General features: G+C 45.9%; 1 protein-coding gene across 1 annotated transcript in view; it reads right to left on the reverse strand.

Annotated features, from left to right (window-relative positions):
- The window catches only part of LOC146197165 (T-box transcription factor TBX1-like), a 101,974-nt gene extending 82,909 nt beyond the window's left edge, over positions 1–19,065 (reverse strand). The window contains exon 1 of the mRNA XM_084598939.1: positions 18,832–19,065. The gene's annotated coding sequence lies outside the window, so the exon portion shown is untranslated. The remainder of the gene's footprint in view (positions 1–18,831) is intronic.
- Positions 19,066–20,908: the final 1,843 nt, after the last annotated feature.

Raw genomic sequence — 20,908 nt, forward strand, 5'->3', positions numbered from 1 at the left:
ATAAAAGAACGGCGAGTTGATTGGTAGGGCGTTCCAATCCGCAATCGTTTGAGAGAAAATAAAACCTGTATATATTAATTTGCGCTAACACAGGAGGTAAAGTAAGACAGTGTACATGTCGATAGGGTCTTGGGAAATATTTTTAGGCAGTTTCGAGGGCTAATACGAAGTAAACAAAATCAATCATTGAACAAGGGCTAGTCGGGCCTGCTTCCTCATTTCGTCTATAATGTATCATGGGTGTCGTTGAGTCTCGGCTTCTATAACAAATATTGTTGCAGGCGTGCGAATGAGCGAGAAGCATAGGCTCAGTGCTCTTGTGTTATTGTCATGCACCATCTACAATACATAATAAGGCTTGCAAAATCCTGTCTCTGCGATCACAGTGGGTGCGGTTTGAGCATTGGGTGGCATACACAAATAAGGTTCCCATTCGCTCGACATGTTGGTTTCAGTTGAGTATGCTGTAGCCATGCTTTTTAACTACACGTATTGCCACGTTAGTATAGGCGTAAATGTTTCTTATCTGTCGCTATAGATTTCTGTAGAACACAAAATGGAAGCTGATAAGTTATGACCATCTTTCGGTGTCACTGTTACAAGACAAGGCATAATAAGCAGAAGAAAAAAACAAACCAAGACAGCCGAATAGTGCACAGCATATGTCACGACTCACGAGAGCGTTATGCATAAAGAGCCCATACCGTGCCCTTTTTCCCTCAGCCAGAAATTTGGGGATAATACTAGAAAAAAGTTTTTTAACGTACTTTTTTTTTTCATATATAAAAAACTGCACCAAAAAAAAAAAGCAATATATTTCCACATCCTACCTCGCCGGTATTTCGTTTATTGTTTTCTTTTTTTTTTTTCAAAACGTTTGTGAATAGTGCTGACTTGCCAGTCATAACAACTTTGGTGGCGATAATGAAGAATATTATTTGGACAGCTACACGGACGTGGGCCCTCAGTACGCGGTGCCACTGTATTCGCCCTGCAGTTCAGTAAGTAGTATGGACAGCTCTTTGAACAAGGTCTGTAGACAACCCGCCGCTTCTTTGAAGCTGAGCGCATGTGCTACGCGGGTCACGTTGTCGAGTCGTGAAGGTTTGAAACAGCTGAAAATGGTCGCTTTAACTGCCTCCGCGTGCTTTAACTACATTCTCGTAGCAGGCGTCGACGCAGCATAGAGAAAAGAAACGCTTAACAAGTCGCAGGGCTCACGCCGTGGCACCGTCGACATCAGATGCGATCGCCTCACATCGCTCGGACGCACTGAGGAAGGTCAATTGACACATAATGCAATGTCTGGCAGTAGATCTCTCTATTGTAACGTCATATTTATGCGTAATAAGCTTGCTAGCATACGATACCGAAAAGAGTAGGCAGAGGACTTACCTGGCATGTTGCAAATCGCACGCAAAACTTACTCTTCAGAATCCACATACACGCTGCTTGAGTTGTACGTGCATTTATATTCTTAACCCCACTATCCTACCCTTTTTCGCTTTTAATGATATAGTGCAGTGATGGGAGATGAAGGTGGCACCGCGGTTGGCACCGCGGTGCCGAGGAGCATAGATCCTCACGGTTACAAATTATAGCACGCAAAAAAGATCTAAAAAAAAGAGGCGGTCATGGCTGCGTCATGGCAAGGGTGTCGTACACTGGAGTGGACCGTACCCTTGCCATGACGTCATCCAGCGGTGATCGCAGCGCCGCCTGTGTTTGATTTTGGGGCTTACTACCGACCATTATGGGTATGATTTTCTAAAATTCATGGTGGAAGCAGTCAAACTTTAGCTAATCTACCTTCCAATATATCCGACTAAACTGGAATTCGGAACGAGCTAATAAATTAATAATTCTAATAATTAAATGGTTGCTTAAGGATTGAAGCCAGTTGGTTAACCAAGCCCCTGCGATTCCATCTGCTCGTGAGCGCTGCTTTAAGGTGGCGTCCCACCCCATCGGTGATATTCGTACTTCGACAGTGCCTCGCTCGTTTGATTTATAAATGTGCTCTTAATATCTCCGGAAAGCATATTTTCTCTGCTTTTGAAAAGTGCATTCGGGTTATAAATATAATTATAATAAAAACTAGAGCATGCCTTTGGCAGGGGGTAGAATTGGAAGGTGATATGGCACTGATTGGTCCGCGGGATGTGTGAAGTCACGAAAACGCCTGTGACGTCACGAGAGCTGCCAACTCTGGTAGCTCCCGTTAAACTGGAATCGAACCAATGACTCCTTGCATCCAAAATCAGCCCCCCCCCCCCCCCCCCCCCTCACCTCCCATAGGCCGCGTACGCACGTTAGTACGGCTTGGTAAAATACGGCTTTAAATTTATGTCAGTGGACTCTCACATAATGCGGTAGCTTGAGACTGGGTGCTAAAGTGAATGTGTGAGAAGAGAGAAACACAAATGTGCACGTGATTCGTGAACAATGATCCGCGTGTGGAGTCGGCCAACAGGAGCCATTAACGCTGTGGAGGCGTATCCTTAAAGACGGAGCTTAAAGCTCCCGCCAGTTTTGGTCAGCTTGTCTGCTTAATAACTTAAAATAACGTTAAATGGACCAGGACGACCAAAAACGTAAAAGTGTAAGCGCCCGATTGGTATTGTAGTGCTTTTCGCGGTGCTTAGAAAAATCTATGTGTGGATGACGGGCGTCGAAGAGGAGAAGAAAGGTGGGGAACAAATCACCGCTCAAAGGGGAAGCAAGAAAATGTAAAAAAAAAAAAAAAAAAATGGAGAGAATGAGTGAAAAAGAAATAGAGAGCCCGAGGAGCAAGCAATTATGAGACAGGCCGTTCTACACAGCCAGCCCGTGGATGCAAGCCTCGCTTCTTTCGTTGTTCGCCGGCCATCATAACAGCTGTAAACCGGGAATGCATCACGGCAGAAGACGCCGGTGGTAGCGAGAGAGCGCATGATGCAACACTGGAAAACACAGACATTAGTGTTCACATAGACCAAGACTCCCCCTTTCCACAACAGCCCCTTTGTTCTGCCTACTTTTTTATGTTTCCTAAACAAAGTTGCCAAAGCTATGACGATGGGCGCTGAAAGGATTAATTCGAACCACATGCGTCGAGGCAAATAAGGAGAGAACAATGAAAAAAAAAAAAAAGGCAACCAGGGAGGAAATGAAGTAGAGAGGCCGAAAGAGTGTTCGACGAGTCTCAAACAAAAGGCCGCCCCAAGGGGGCCCGGCGAACAGAGTCTGCCCTTTGTATATACGCGGAGGCCAGTGAAACTCCTCCCGTATCTTCCTCTGGGAGAACAACAGGGGGTTAGAGGAAAGTAGGAAGATGGGCGGGGGGGTGTATATGCGTATATACACACCAATGTCCCGAGAGGCCTCGACTCGCAAGTAGCTTCTCGGGGCGGTGCATGGTGGTGGTCGCTGTGTTTATACCCGGACGCTTGATATATAGCGCCCACTTCCACGAAACAACGCGTGCGGATTTACCGTACGCCACCAGAGAGGCCTCGTACGCGGCATGTTTGTTTTACGAACGCGCATACTTGCTTGCTACTCCCCCTCATATCTCGCCTGCTCTGCCACATACGACCTCCCTGAAAAAACGCGGGGGGTAGGCATCACGAGGGGTATGGCGGAAAAGCAAGGGGGGGGGGGGGGGGGGGGGGTTGCGGGAATAAGTCGGATCGACTGGGCAGCGCAGAATAAGACTAATACTTCACTTTGTAGGTTTCGCATCCATAGCAGTGAAAGTTCGGCGCCCACGACGCGACGTATCTTGAAGAAGGGAGTTGGACTAGGTCGTGCTTTTTTAATAGCTCCGGCATTAAACCAGCATAAATGCACAAATGGCCAGCCAATATATTAAAAAGGAGACTGGCAAACTTTTTTTTTTTCTAATTCTGTATGCCTTTGAGACAATATAAACGTCACTTAAGAAAAAAATAAACAGATAGTATAAACTTGCTCTGATATTAGAGAGATTTAGCATACCGTGATCCGCGATCCGCCACCGTGACCCTCTACCGCTCGTGGGCGGGGCACACAAGCTGATTGGTTGCAATGCGGCAGGTCTATGTGCTGACATCCAGTATGTGGCGCCATCTATCGGCATCAAAGTGATCTGGGCATGCGCAGTGAAACGTGCGGTGGCGGATAGCGGTGGCGGATCACGGTGTGCTAAATCTCTCTATTGTGATTAACGCGGATAACATGAAGATGTTTTATTGCGAAAACAATACTACGCCAGGTCTAACCACTCGTCGCTGTGTGCCATGTACGCCCGTGTTCGTGGTCCCTCATAAAAAAAACAGCCTGTCATGACGTTTGCATTCACGTTACCCCTGTGCCACGGGCGAGAGCAGCCAACTCGTATCGCTCCTTTCATACGGGAGGGGGATATCAGAAACAGCCTGCCAGAACCGTTTGCATTCTCGTTACCCCTACGACACGCAGGCACGTATGGGAATAATGTAGCAGGCAAAAGAAGCTTCCGCCGCTGCTTTCGCAATTCAAATAGGGTTAACCAGAGCTAAACCACAACTAATATTTTTTTTTTCTTTGCGGAAAGGGCAGCTAATCTAGCTGGCTCTGGTTTAGAGCGAAGACATTGTAACTAGCGCGAAAAACATAAAGGACAGGGGAATGGATTGCGAAGTAGCACTAATCAGTGCTTGTTTAATACCTCCGTCATTGCAGTAGCGCAAAAACACAAAGGACACGCAAGCATAATTTTAGATAGTACGAAATTTGTACCACTTGACGCTTACATAATACGTTCATATTGTACTATGGCCTAAAACCACTAAGGACGCTACAAAAATTTTCAGTTTTCAATTAAAGAGTTGTCTAAGTCGGTGCTTGCATAACGCCTCCGACATTGTACTGACCCAAAAACGCAAAGAACAATTCAAATGATTTTTCTACATAAAAGAGTTGTGTTAATAAGCTTGTTGAATAGCTTCGACACTTCACCTACCCCCAAAATAAAAATGATATATTTTTTTTATAGAATAGATTTAGACCAGGTAATGTGCTAGTAAAGAGCAGAGACATTAGACTGCCAACCAAGATCCGTATAACTCGTGCTGTGGTCTTTGCAGTTGTGATGTATGGATGCGAGAGTTTGACTGTGAAGAAGGCTGACCGCCGAAGAATTGACGCGTTTGAATTGTGGTGCTGGCGAAGACTCTTGAGAGTTCCTTGGACTGCCAGAAGATCAAATCAGTCGATATTGTCGACCATAAACCCTGACTGCTTATTGGAGAGTCAAATTCTAAAGTTAAAGCTCGGCTACTTTGGTCATCTGATGAGAAGAGAGGAGTCGCTGGAGAAAGATTTGATGTTGGGAAAGGAGGGTCACCGGAGAAGGGGTAGGCAGCGAACATGATGGTTAGACGGCATCCTCGAGGCGCTGCAGATGAAGTTATGTGATGTTAGGAAGGCAGTGAGAGACCGGAAAGCGTGGCGTGATATGGTCCATAGGGTCAAGAAGAGTCGGACACGACTGAACGACTGAACTGAACTGAACTGAATGTGCGTTTAATAGCTTCGACAATAAACCAGAGTGAAAACACAAAGGAATTGTAAGCAAGCAGCTGGTCTAGTCGAGCCTTGTTTAATACCTTGTTATCACGCATGCCACTGATTTTCCTAAAACGAAATCATATGAAGGCCGCCTATTCCACAGAATACAGGCGGTTCAATGCCCCACAGAAGGCGGCAAAAACGGTGTTGCGGAATTCTAGGCGTTGAAGTGTGGCTTACAGAAGCGCAGCCTGTTCGCCGTTCCTCAATGTCGTCGTTTCATGCTACTCTAATCAAGCAACCATGCCGGCTGCAGAGAAATCTAGCGTTTCACCAATCGAGTTTTAGAAATTTCGAAAGTGAACGCTTATCTACGCGAAGTCAGTTCAGTGAAAAAAAAAAAAAAAAAAAATAGTTTAACCCGGTAGGTTGGGTAAGCAAAGCCTACATAGCTTCTTCTTCTTCTTCCTCCTCTTCTTCTTCTCTAAAGGTCAAAGGTCAAACGTGGCTGCCGGTTTACGCGACGGGCTGAAACCTCGCGTAGTATTGCATTACGCAATAAAACCTCAAAGCAACTTGCCTGTAGCATTGCGTAAATGCTTATATAGGGATTTAAAATTTTTATAAAAGCTTGTAGTGTATGCGCACTGGCCTCAGAACCATTTGGACACTCTGAAGAAATATCTTCTCTCGAAGGTGACTATAGAGCGGCTCACGCGGAAATCCGGATGCGTCCATGCACGGAGCTGTACAGGACGGTGATTCCGGCGTGGTCATCAATGTGGTTTTGCAGTCCGATTATGCAGAAGTGGCTGCTCACTATAACCCAGTTGCCTTCGACGAAGCACCGTGAGTTTATCACCACAGCCTGGAAATCGAATAAGAGCATGCAGGCAAAAGGCTGCCGCGGACCCGGATAGGGACGGCCATCTTTGTTTATGTTGAGCCGTGTCGTTATAGGCGCGTCCTTTTTTTTTTCTTTTTTTTTTTTGGAGTTGCGAATATACTATGGCTGTTAGTTAACTTTAGGACTTAGTGTTTTACATTTGCTCGTCAAATTATCAGTAGACGATAGCGTGTCTGCATGCCACTTTAATCCAAAAAGTGCCTGCCCGACACTGAGTCCATATACCTATACCTTCAAATCGTGCTCGGTGCAGTATTAAAAAACGCAGCCGAAGAGCCACAACACCCAATACGATGCCATAATTCTCGCAGGAAAGGCAGCCACACTCAGTATTATAAGGTTTATTCAGAGCAACGTGCACAAGCACCGCATAAGTTCCGGTATGTCGCCACGTGGCGTTGACACACAGAAATATGGCGCACACCACCGAAACAACAGATGAGGGACAGGAAGGCGCGGAGTAGAAGTGAACTGTGCCCGAGGCAGACGCAGCGCCACGCCAGACGAAGAAGAACGACCTTATCCGACAAAACAGCAGCAAAAAATTAGGCGAAGTCAAGAAGACGATACAGTAAGCACCAAAGAGGGAAAAAAAAAAAAAAGCACTAAGCTCTAAGCTTACGGAGGCTCTTCAAGCAACTTTATCACCCTCAAAATAGAGAACTCCTGCGAGTATAGACCTCGGCACTCACTTTCGTGCAGAAGAGTCTGTGCGTGACGTCAGCTGCTGCAGCAGCAGCACGGGGTCATCTTAGGTAAACAAGCCCGAAATCAGCCCCGCCGCATCGCGCAAGGAAGCTGCTGTGCAAGCTGCGGGGAGGCAGGGCGGGGGGTGACAACCTTTCCGCGTGCCCGGTCTCCTGAACGACGCCAGCGCACTGATCGACGGGGCCCTCAGTACTGTGGGTTCCGTGCCTCTGCACGGACGCAGGCATGCACAACCGCACTGAGATTACTTGGTGCACTCGGCGTGTGTTTTCATGAGTTTGGACCAAACGAAGCTGCTAAGCTGGGCCTCTGCTCTTGAAGCTGGAAATGAACTAAAGAAAAAATTTATATTTTGAGGATTAGCTGTATAGTCGCAGCCATTTGCTTGTCATGTAGCAAGAATTATACTTCTAGGGAAAAGCTTCAAAATCTATATTAGACGCAGTTAGCCCCTCGCACCGATTAACCGCCCTTATTTTGAAGTGGGTTCCAGCTTACTAATTTTCGGCATAACGTCTAAAACAGGGAAAAACTTACAAAATCACCATGAAGCCGCCCGCAGGCTGTGGAAGCGGTTACCCTTAATGCTCGCTTTATAAGTAGCACGCCGAAGCTATATGCATAGTCATTTATCCATTCGACCGAAGTGACGCTACGCAGGTACATTATTTGTGAATATCTTTTTTCCAGCCAAAAAAAAAAATTAAAATGTGTATGTTCGGGCGCAAGAATTAGTATCTTCTTTAGACGAGAATAGACTCAATAGAGCCGAGTTTCGATAGCTCAAATTCGAAGGCGTCCAAAACGTGGTTAGGATTGTACTAAGCGGTTTAATAAATGAGACGTTGTTAGAAGCAAAAAAAAAGAAAACTCGAATAATCCGGAATTTTAAATGGAACAAGTCCGAGTTTCACTGTATATACTAAAGCAATCCGTTTATAAAGACGACATTCGAATTTCGAGCGAGAAAGCATACGTTTCCTAAATTTGCTCTCAACCTATGTGTTTCGTGCTTTTCACGCGCTGCTGCATCGTGAAACGTGAATAACGCCTTTGGCCTTCTGAAAAAATGTTGTAAAACGCAAGACGCCAAAAGGCAAGAGAAGATTCGGGATTAACGGGCAAAATTCGTGGGAAGGAAACGTACGTACTCTTCATATTGTCACGTGGTGGTGACCAGGGTCGATGGCACAAATGAAGAGTCGGTGATTGCACTGAAGAAACTCTTTATTGGGCTGACTTGCGCCCGCAAAAGAACTAAGCAACTCGGCGGCGGCGATAGCAACAAACGTGCTCGTCGATCGTCGAACAAAGAATTGCCCGTCGCACTCGCCAACGCTCAATTTAAAGGCTGCTCAGAACAATCTAGATTACGTCGCAATTGCTACCAACACAAGCTGGAACATTGTAGAAAGACACGCGAGTGGCCGGAATCTTCGGGGCAGATCTCGGTGCATCTTGCGCTACAACGAAACTGATAAAGGTGTGAGTCGCGACATCGAGCATTAACAAACAAAGAATACGGAACTGATACGCGATCCAGAATCAGAGTGATAAGGCCATATGCCGGCGGCTGTTAAAAAAACAACAAATACAGTTTTGAAGGTTTCGCGGCAATATGACACGCCAGGGCGGCACGGATGCAATGTCTTCCTGCTGCAGCAAATGAGGTTGAGGGTTTTGTCTTCATTCAGTGACAGCAGCGGCAGAGATTCGACGGAAGCAAGATGAAAGAACACTCACGCCACTATTGTGCCCGTCAGCTCCGGCGTGCGACAAGGTAGTATTGGCTCCCATGCATCCTCAGCTCCCCTTTTGGATACTCGTTCGTGCGCATGCGCGTAGGTAGTCGCTTAATAACTCGTGCCTTAATTCATTCCTCTGTTATCTCACATATACTCATTGGCATAGAGGAAAAACTGCAACGTTATGTGGAAGACCATCGGACATATATCAGTCACTGCACCTTTCACGAGCTTCGTTATAGTTATCGTCGTAGTTGTTGCTGCTGTTTTGAATGCGAAAGCATGCGCGACTAGACCGTAGAAAAAAAAATGAAAAAGCTGGAATCGCAGTGGACTCGAACCCAGGAATTATTCGCGGAGAGCGATCGAATTCGGAAAGTCTCATAGCTATCGCCAACTTTTTTTCTTGCTTCATATCACCGCAGTCGATTACCCTGCGTGAGAACGGCAACACACTCTGGCAATGAGCACGTCACGTGCACGTCACTGCCTCCATCAAATTCCGTCTGTGCGCAAAAGCTTTCTCGCGTTCCGGTTTGACTACGTAAAAATCCTACCTTTCTTTTTCGCCGTTATTTCTGCATAATCAGTGAAGGTGGTCTCTATTTGCAAGAATGCTTGCGAATGCGTTAACGCGATGCGCCTTTGCATATACGACAGCTACACGCCTGGTAGCACGCTTAGTAACGTCAGTCCTCCTTTCTGCCGGTAGAAAAGGAGAACAGGAAACGCGGGGTTCTTGGAGCTGTTTTCTTGCTGCAGGGTCCAGAGCGTGCATGCACACGCGACCCCCTCTCTCCTTCCCCAGTTCACGCCACGGGTCCGCGTTGACAGCACCGGCATAGATGGCGAAGAAGGTCCTGCGTCTGCCTTCGCCGCAACCTCCGCGTGAAGGCGCTGACGCCCGTACACTCTCGCTGCAAGCTATAGGAAGCAAGCTAAAGGGAACCCCTAAGGCTGGCGTTGGTACCTCAAGCTTGCACATCGGCGTGTACGGCAAAATACGGGTGGGAAGTGTCTTTCAGCGTGTGCCGAGATTCATTGCTTCAGTAGGTAGGAGGCGGGGGTAAGGAGGGAGGAAAGTGTCGGTGACTCTCAGCTCAACCGCAGCTTCTGAGAGAGTGGAACCGGGACACCCGTGACGGGAAAAACAAAACCTTTTTCGGTATAACACCAATAATAACTGCTGCACGGTAGACCCAGAGGCTCCTGATTGCGCAAATGATGTTTGTAACGATGTCATCTTTGTTTTCTCTCGATATACGAGCATATATGGCTAAGATGTCCGAGAAAACACCCGGTGCACATTTATTATGACGCGTAAAAAATAAGAAGTGCTGTAAAGAATAGGAAAGTGCGCATTCCATCTCACGCTTGATCTTCTTTCCACCGGCAATTATTACAGCATCGCCAAATAAATATAAGGTCACTCTAAAGAGGGAATGCGATTCCCTATATCGAACTTTTTTCAGACCCCAATTTTCAGTGGTTGGCCAGGGCTAAACGATTCCTTGAAAAACTTGTAGTAAGTGGTGGCCATCCAAATTCGCGACTTTCAGCCGCTGAGGTGCGGGCTAGTTAGTTGCTCAGTGATGGATTAAACAGCAACTTTCGGTTGATTCTCAGTTTGGAATATCCTTGCAGTGGTATCGTAATCTTGTGACATTATGACATCGCCGTATCTGATCAACTAGTCGCGAAAATCACGAAGATCTCGAAAGATCGCCGGTCATGTGGTTTGTGGCTGACCGTCACGTGGCGTGGATATATGGTAATGAACTCTCAACTAAGCAGGTTAGTACTTTTTCTTCGTAAATCCAATCACTCCCGAGTCCCGAGGTGGCGCGATGTTCGTGGCGTGAGTTCCAGTGTCTTTAGGCGGGATCTCCGGCTTGTGCTTTATTCATGTGTTCACTGTACTCAGAAAATGGTGGTTCATCTTAGATTTTTCGAATTTAGCATCCACCCTCGATTTGGTCATCACGGTCGTGACAAAAGCGGTAGTTAGAATCGAGAAAATACGGCAATTTAGTGTAAATAATTAACTTTTATCTATTTAACGCTTGTCTGAATAACATGATAGAAAAAACAGCGCAACAGACGTGGACGGAGGTGAAGAAGAGACAGGACGGGCGCTCGCCCGTCCTGTCTCTTCTATTACAGTATTTGTCTGAATATGACGAATTATCTATTACCTACTCTTAACTATCTATAATTAACTCAGAGAGAGAGAGAGAAAAAAGAACTTTATTGCCAAAAGGATTTGTAAACCGTGGGCGACTGAACTTCAATGTGGCGCCATTTAACTAGAACTTCCTTCGTTGTCTTCTCTTGCGTCAGCACCAGAACTCTATATAGGGAGCTGGCAATGTTCTACAAGGTGGAGGTTTGACCTCACATCCCCATAATATACGACTTTGGGTTGCCTATTTTTGGCAATGTAGACATGCGGGTTTATATTCCCTGTTAGTGATAAATGGCAACCTGCAGGGTGGCTTAAAATGGATCAAGTCTGGATCCTATTTAGCGCCGTGGCCTGTGCATGCTAAGGTTTGTATGCGGAGACGGATAAATCCCCCTTCTATCGAATTACTGCTACTTGCATTATCACTGTATCCACTAAATAAACTTAGCTTGAATTGATTTGTGGGGTTTAACGTCCCAAAGCGACTCAGGCTATGAGAGACGCCGTAGTGGAGGTCTCTGGAAATTTCGACCACTCGAGGTTCTTTAACGTGCGCTGACATCGCACAGCACACGGGCGCCTGGCTTTTCGCCTCCATCGAAAAGCGGCCGCCGCGGCCGGGATTCGATCCCGCATCCTTGGGCACAGTAGTCGAGCGCCCTAACCACTGCACCACCACGGCGGGGTCTCCCAAATAAGTCCTGTGGCACTTGTGTATATGTGAGGATCAAGTTATGTGGTTTATGGACATATACTGTGGTGAGGCAGACCAAAAGTAAATAAAAATAATGTGCCTCTGCCCGTGCCGCAGACGGATTTGCTCTGAGAATCGCCTAAGAATGATTGCACATTAAAACGACCCGCCGGCCATTTACCATGCATGGTTGCTTGGCACGCACCGGGGTGGATCGCGAGAGAGGAGGAGGAAGAGGAAAAATACATTGTACAAAATTTTTCAAATTATTTTAGCAACCCTAATTCCTAATTAATAAATTATATATCTGCAGTATAATTTCGGATCATGTAATTCTTACACATGCACTGAACCCTGACCAATCCCCAACGGCGAGAAAAAGAAAAAGAACGCCTGCACGCGGCGGATAGGTTACCGCGGCATCACCAGTAGATGTTCGGGGGACTAACCTGTCATAAAATTGCCGAAAGCGGCCGCCTTTGCGTCATTTCTCGAGCGTAATCCGCAAATGTGAAGGTTCATCTGCGATTTTCTCCCCAAAGCAGCGAAAATAAGAAGGTCGTAGTAATCCCCAAACAACCCAGCCGTCCGGCTAGACTTCGTATTTTAGTTAATTTTCCTTTTTAACTTGGACCGCGGGGAGGACGTGTCTTTGGATGATAGGGTCGCCAGAATTTTGCAAAAAAAAAAAGAAAAAAAAAGGGGGGGGGGGGAATTACGCGTACCTGACCGTTGCTATGAAACCTCCGAAGGTCGACCCATTCTCCTTGACGGGGCTGTTGCGGCGGTGGATCCTATAGTTCAGTTTTCTCTTTCGTTCCTGATTCCCGTACTCTTTTCCAACATTTTTTTTTTGCAAATTACCTTTTGTCACTACGCCATAGTATGTTATTTTACAATTTACTTCTTGTTCTTCCGTGACAATTTCAATAGTATGGATGAGGTCTGTCAGATCTCGATACTACCGGAGCGTTGTACAGCTCTCATACAAGAGGGCGAATGTAAATAAAACCTCTATTACTGAGAGTGAAATGTTGAAGCCAGCATAGTGGCCTTCTTTATGTGCTTGATTAAAAATTAATAACCATCTTGTAATGGAGCACAGACCGCGGAAGGCCCTAACTGGGAAATGTGCCGAAAAGGTCGATGCGTTGCGTGTGGTTCACGAGGTAACATTTCGTCTTGAGAAAAGAGCACATAAATGTCACCATTTCTTGGAGGCACATATGGGTGCTGTACCCCACATGCTAAGCGATGGTGACTGACGTAACGCGAGGAAGACCACCCTCGCTTGCGCCTTCAGAAGAGCTCGGAACATGTTGTCAGTTAATGGCGTACATACGTCTCCGACGAGAAGGCGTTAAACTGTTTGCAAGTGCGTTCGAGACACGCGGAAAGCCTCAGTAAGCAGCGTGCAAATCTTTCAACTCCTGCAATGCCAAGCGTATGTGCTCCTCCGGATGGGCTACGCTCTGACAGCCCCCCTTCCACTCTGACCTTCCCTTCTTCTCCAGCCGCACAACTGCTCCCGCATTCTCCAATACGCATGCGTGGTACTTTCGAGACGGAAGGCGCGATGACAGCGGCATCGGCTGACAATTTACGCCCTGATCTAGAAGGTCTAGAGGTCCTCTCGTGGAACCCCAAGTTTCGCTGACCCCTCTTGAAACAGACTCCGCAAAGTGAGGAAGGCCGTAGCTAGATGAAGTACATAGGAAAAAAAAAAAAAAAGTGCCAGCGGCTGTCCGCTTCCAAAACTAAGACTTGTTTTACGAGACATTGCGGGCAGTTGGGTGAAGAGGACGGAGGAGGAGAGCGAAATGGAGAGAGTGCTATAGTGCCGCTTTTGACGGACCGCGTTCTTGGCTACGACAAATTGCCAGCAGCAGATGTTTGGGCCAGCGTGTGACTTTTTTTGCCCGTGTCTCATTTTCGCTATGCTCCTTGTTTTCACCATGTATGTATATAAGACGAAGAAATACGCGTGTCGTAGTGCGACCCCGCACGGCTCCTCTGCAAGATAGTCGCTGAGCCTGTCTTCACCAATTTGGTTGAGTTACGCTCGACAGATGGCCAACTGCGACGGACTTGGGAGATATATACGAGACATCAAGTTATAAAGCACCCGTGCCACGCGGATGTCCTACATTGAAATAGTAATGGAATACTGTTGCTGGGACAAAACTGCGAAGAAATACTGGCTTGTCGCGTACTGCGTTTCAGTGTTGGGTGAGCAGTCGCTGGTGCAATGTTCCCGCCGTCACCGTAACAACAGAACGCATTTGCGGGCTAGTTAGTGCGCAGTGCGCACGTATATGAAAGGAACTTCGCTAAAAGAACAGGGACAGAAAAAAGGAAGCATACAGACAAGGTTTGTTGTGTATGCGTACTTGTTCCTATCGCTCTGTTCGTTTGCTGTCTAAGCGCTTGCAATGTAGAACTTCTTGTTCTTTGTGAGCACAAACATCGACGGACACAATATTGGTGCTTCCTTTGTCTAATTGTGCCTGCTAGCGCTATTAGTGAAATATTAGCGAGTGACATACAATCCGTGAACCTCTGCAAAGTCCTGTCCATGTAAAGCTGTCCCAAATTGATCCTTGTTTTCCCACCTAATGATCAAATCGATCGCAGCTGTAAACATCACACAACAATAGGTCAACGGCAGTTTCGAGTATACAGTCCGCTCGACGCCTCGCTTGTTTTCCGCAAAACTTCTTGAATGGTAGGAGAGATGAGCGTGCACGCTGCATGTATGGAGTACGCAACACCCACAAAGTCACGGCACACGGCTGATTACTTGGCTCCGTACAGGAAGCTTCCAAAGGAATGATTTCAGTGGAAATAACCTTGTTTCCGGTTCCGCTGAGATCGAAAGTTTCGCGCGTCAGGAAAAAACTCAAACGTTGAACGGGTTATTTGTGGTTTGAATAATGTGATTGCGCGTAGCATCTGACTAGGAGAGCGATTGCTCTTTGAAATTATGCTCAATGTTTGCGATCTGCTAAGGCTACCAAGACAAAGACGCGATTGTGACATTGAATCTGATGTCGAAAACAAAACAAAAAAAAAAAAACGCGGGTAAAAAGGGCAATGAGGACGACGTACCATACACCGGAGAAGAACGCGCTGTGTTTAGATACACCTTCTCTTGGGAGAAAACTCTGGTGCATTGCGATAATGAATTCTTCAGTTCTTCAGTGAAAATTCACACACAAAAAAATTCACAGACGCTCAAAAAGATTCGTATGGCCTACACTCGAAGGTGCCATATATATTTCTACAGGATTTTGCATGATTATGTCATCACCTATGTGAAGAAACGAGCGATACATTGATGGTCGTTTCTGAATCATTTACTACAGCTTTTCAATTAGCTTGGCGGTTTTTTTTTTTTTTATTAACACACGTAACTCTCTCACTCAATTGCAGCCGGTTCCGACACAGGGAGAGATCCCTCTACACACATCCGGAGACTCCAGTGGCTGCATGGGCGCCGGCTACTGCGGCAGTTCTCAACAAGAGCAAGACGAAAAATACTTCGTTTTTGCTCAACTACGCTGCACTTGAAACAGTCTATATATATATTATTAATACCGTGCCTCGTTAATATGGACAGTTTCGGCACGCGCCAGCGATAAAACTTGGCACGATGACTTTCTCGTTCTGCAATGCGCAAGTTAATTGCTGGGCACATCCGAGCCAGCAATTCAGCAATGCCTTTATATGCCATGAATGGGTTTCGAAAATTTCCCACATTTCAAAAGTTGCAGCCTGCAAAAATTTTCCGACACGTTTCATCTCGACTTAGTTTTCGCGTCCGGCAGCGCCTTCAGCAGCGATCATTAAAGATCGCAGTTGTGAACCGGTACAGTGATAAAGTAGTAAGCAGTGTGGCGGCGCATGCTCAGATGCAAGCTATCTCAAGCCTGACGTCATTGGTAGGCGCCGCGCGTGCAGCCAAAAGCAGCCCGTTCGAGTGCTCTAGAAAGAAGTGCTGACGACTCTACTCGCCGGTCGGCGCTCACTGCAGTTAGATAAGAGCGCGCCCACGCCTAAAGCTCTTTACTTGCTTTGCCTAGCGGTTAGTCTTGCCTGGTTTCGCTCTGAGCTTTACGGGTTGTGACGTTTTTTTTTTTTTTTTGGTTTTTTTTTATGGCCTTCATCAATGTACAACTTTTTTCGGGTAATATGTGTTGGCCGGGTAAAATGGGGTGAGCTTGGAAAGTATACGCTAACGTGTTGAAGATGAGCCTTTTCGAGTAGTGAGTACGGGGCCGTAATTCTTAAGACTGCCGAAAAAAAAAAAAAAACTCCCAAAAAGCAGGAAAATCAGAAACGTGTGCGCTGAAGACTCAGTAATCTGCGCCAGTAAAAACGCGCATTGCGCACGCGTACTGACGACATGGGAATGCGCTTTAAAAAATGGCAAGGAAAAAGGCAACGCTAAGGTCTTCCTAAAAAGCTTGGAAACTAGGAAGTGGCACGCGAATAATTCTCTTCGTCGCTTCTAAAAACATGCACTACACCCGCGCATTTGTTCTCAGTGCTCCCAACACGCACGCACGCACGCACGCACGCACGAACGCACGCGCACGCGCACACACACACACACACACACACACACACACACACACACACACACACACACACACACACACACACACACACACACACACACACACACACACACACACACACACACACACACACACACACACACACACACACACACACACACACACACACACACACACACACACACACACACACACACACACACACACACACACACACACACACACACACACACACACACACACACACACACACACACACACACACACACACACACACACACACACACACACACACACACACACACACACACACACACACACACACACACACACACACACACACACACACACACACACACACACACACACACACACACACACACACACACACACAATCTCTCCCTATGAGCGTCTGGTTGGCAGCCCGTGTGATTTTGCCGCCCATGAATGAAATATATTTCTCAAATGAAACGCGTAGTTGGCTGTCATTGCAGTTTAGAAACTAAAAAATAACGTTGGGGAATTACTGGTTGGGGTCTTCGACGTCCGGTATAATGTATATGTATTGTATGTGTGGCAAAAAATGTTGAGCATGGGAGATTCGCAAAAGTATATATTGACCCTCTTCATAATTTCATTCCTTTACATCTTTCTGATGTTTCCCCTGCCTATTTAGGTAACTGCTGTTGTGTGCCGTAGTGCAACAATAACAGCATATGTATAGTACATACATGAGGCTCGGGACAACATTCCGCATCCAACGATATAATAGGGCCGTTGAGCTTTCACGGTTAAGCTCGCCAATTCTCCTGTTTTAATGCACAGATCATGTATATTCACCGCGATGTAACTGTTAATCAACCTGAACAATGTGCTCATGGGCATGAAATTAATGTCCCTGGATATCTGTGAATATTTTCACATTCCGGCGAATTGACAATATGATAGTATGCTAAGGTGTCGTGGTTTATAAGGTTCAACGTCTCAAAGCGACCCAGGCTATAAGGACGCAAATAATCAGGAAGCCATTTTTATATTGAAACTAAGTGCATTGCGGCTACGAATACTTTGAGGAGTGTTATATTTTCGTCGTGAAATGAAGGCTAGACAGGCTTCAACATGAACCTGTGTGTTTTTCAGGTTACCTTAGGCTTGCAGCATATTTGCATTCTGAACAAGGTAATGCTGAGTGTGAAATGTGAGCTTCTGGTGGAATTTTGTTGGCAAGTTCGTAGAACACTTGCCAGTGTGGGGTGGGGTGTGCATATAGGCTCAAGGCGATGTTGCGTCCTCCGGAACATTACCCGGCCAAGACTGATTGCAGGTTATATTTAAAACTAAATACTAGAGCGTATATACTTTTGCTGAAGGAGCCGGGAGTGTAATTTGAACATTGTAATATATAATGCCGGCGTTGTGTATTATTTTCAGACTGCAAATCTAGCGTCATGCATTTTGTTTTGTGTCTATATATGTTGCTTGTCTTGTGCAATATCCCGATATCCTGTTTTTTTTTTTTTTTTTTTTTTTTTTGTAATGTACACATCGGCTGAGGTATCCTACGTTTCCTGTATCTTCCAATTCGTTTATGATGCGCCAGATGGGGACGTAATTGTATTGGTGTTGCGTTTATATACGGCGAAAATAAATGTCAGTTTCGCAAAGCACCTGAAATCTTTTCTGGAATATTGTTTGGCAAAGACTGTGACGCAGCTGCCTTGATGGCCGGTCAAGAGCAATGGGGATGTAATTTTCGTTTTGCATATTGAGTGATTCCACATGCTAGCTGCCAGCATGCAAACCACGCACCTTAAATCGAAAGCGGAAGTTGCTTAGCGCTAATCGCTTGGTGAGCTACAGTCAATTGGGCTTTGTGGAAGCTAGCAAAAAACGATTGGAAGATTGATGGCTTAAAAACAGAAAAGTGACAATGTTAGTCATGTAGAAAGAAAAAAATTCAATAAATATCATGATGGTATAGTTAGGCTATCTGAAATAATAATTAAGATACAGGGGAAAAAAATTAGCATGATAGCAGCTGCTACCACCCCGTTTCAAAGGGGACGCTCCATCCAACCGCTGAACAGGCCATATGGCTTCGCGTTCGCGCATGGTGAAATGCATGATGGCGCTTTTTAGAATAGCACACAGTTGCGGTTCTCTGCAGGCGTCCAAAGAAGAGAAACCGAGGCTGGAACCAAAGGTGTTAGCACAGAGTTCCGGATTTAGCAACGAAATCGATGAAACGTTAGAATGAAACGAACTTTGCGCTTCACGCTCAAATATGGTAATGTCGAACGTTGTTTCAAGGTTCTCGGTTTTCGAAATGGGCATGTGCGCGATAGGCGGGTTTTTTAAACCACAGAATAGAGAAAAGCTGTATTTTCGGTATTCTAAGAACTGATATGGCTACTACTAACGGCCGGCTACACATCTTCATTTCAAATCAGGCATGCACCTAACTGTAAATGTTAAGAAGGTGCCTTTTGGATGTTACTTACCTAGCTTGTTACAAGACTGGACTGGGTCATATGTGTCTTCGTGGTCATGAAAATACAGCCTTCTCTTTACTCCCGTTTTCCGAAAGGGTTTACAAGCGCTTGTACTTATAGCTTGGGCAAATCGTGAAATAATTTATACTGAGGGAACTGTATCGGAAGCCATTGTGTGCGTTGCTGCTGGATCGGAGATAACCGCCAGCGGTTGTAGCCGACGCGCCATAAAAGCGCGCTGTCAGCAACAACGCTTATCTCGCAACCAGCAGCAAAAGCGAAGATTTGAGCAAATCAGGAGGCACGAATCTGTTACCGTTTCAGGAAGCCCCGGATGAGAGCGGTGTAATCACCGCGCATTTCCGGCACCCAGAGTGCGCTGTCACGTGGCACTTTTAAAAGTTGGTGTGCTTTCATTTCCGCTGAATTAAAAGAGCTACCTCATTGGAAGCACCAGGTCAGACGATTTTAATTGTGATTGCCAAAACTTTCCTATTTCCACCTCCGCGTTTAGACCTATACCTAAAGAACTTTTCTTTGATGTCGACTAATCATTCACGTATACGCCGAAATAAAACTACTGGGGTTACATCATATAAATTTTAACGACTTTCACTTCTGCTCAATTCAGAAGAACGCTTGGGTTATGTCTTGGTTCAGCTTAGCTGGTGCACCTTGTACACTTGCAGTACCGCGAGCCAACTTCCTGCATGCTATATATACTGTTGACATCACATCATACCACGCTGGTCCCTGCAATTATTTTTACCTAATTCGTTAAATGCCTTATTTATTTTGTATGCTTGTGATTTTTTTATTAAGAAATTTCTTTTTGACCCTTCTAGATACAATAAGTTTAGTTCAGTTCATGGGATTTAACGTCCCAAAGCGACTTAGGCTATGAGAGACGCCATGCACAGTGGAAGGCTCCGGAAATTTTGACCGTCTGGGGTTCTTTAACGTGCACTGACATCGTACAGCACACGACCGCCTGCAGCTTTTCGTCTCCATCGAATAAGCGGCTGCCGCGGCCGGGATTCGATCCCACACCCTTGGGAACAGTAGTCGTTTGCAGTGGTTACACTGCATCACCGCGACGGGTCTCGGTAAAATAACTCGAAGGTTGGTTGGTTTGTTGATTTGTGGGGTTTAACGTCCCAAAGCAACTCAGGCTATGAGAGCCGCCTTAGTGGAGGACTCCAGAAATTTCGACCACCTGGGGTTCTTTAAAGTGCACTGACATCGCACAGAAGGTAGTCGACCGGCGAGAACTATTACGTGCTATGCTAGACTCGGAGTTCGTAGATGGCCTGCAGCTACTTTTGTTTAATATGTACAATTGCGCGGATTCACTCGAGATTTATTGGTGCAGTATATATGCTCTCGGATGCAGAGTGCAGACCTTAACATGACACGGACCCCTTAATACGCACTGCACGCGACCCTGAGCAAATCTCAGAGAACCAAGATAAATCAACTGATGCCTCTTTGTCACTGCACAAACTAAAGCACACTGTGTATCTGTGTATAGTTCACTACAAGCACCGGTTAGAAAGTACTAAACATTCAACATCTGAGTCCGTATACCGAGTTTGCGTCATTTTCTGAAGGTTCGATTTAGCCCACACTTCGAATCCCCTGGATGGTGGAAACATCTAAACCGGATTTCAGTTCGATTGCCACCAATCGGGTAAGGGCGAAAACGGTAAAAACGACCTTTCTGAAAACGACGGAAACTCGGAATAAGGGTTCTGAGTAGTGTAAACGGGAATATAAAACGTTTATGATGGAAACAAGGTATTGAGGGTCAGACCGATCTAGGCAAGCGTATCGTTGAAACGATGCCATTGTCACGGATCTCCAATGTCACAGTGAAATCAACCTCTCGTTGGCGCTGGTTGGCGCTGCCTGGGCAGGCTCCCCTGTTGAAAACTCGATGAACGATGACAATCTGCTGATTGCAATTGTTTATTAATTGTATAACTTTAGGTGAGCTAATTTGAACCACTCTTTTATTTTCACCTCTTACCATCAAGGAGAACTAAAAACAAATAAAGAACGAAGGTTAGGGAGCTTTCATCTCTAA

The sequence above is a fragment of the Amblyomma maculatum genome, chromosome 3, assembly GCF_055883805.1.
Source record: "Amblyomma maculatum isolate TAMU_Amacu chromosome 3, ASM5588380v1, whole genome shotgun sequence".
Lineage (NCBI taxonomy): Eukaryota > Metazoa > Arthropoda > Arachnida > Ixodida > Ixodidae > Amblyomma > Amblyomma maculatum.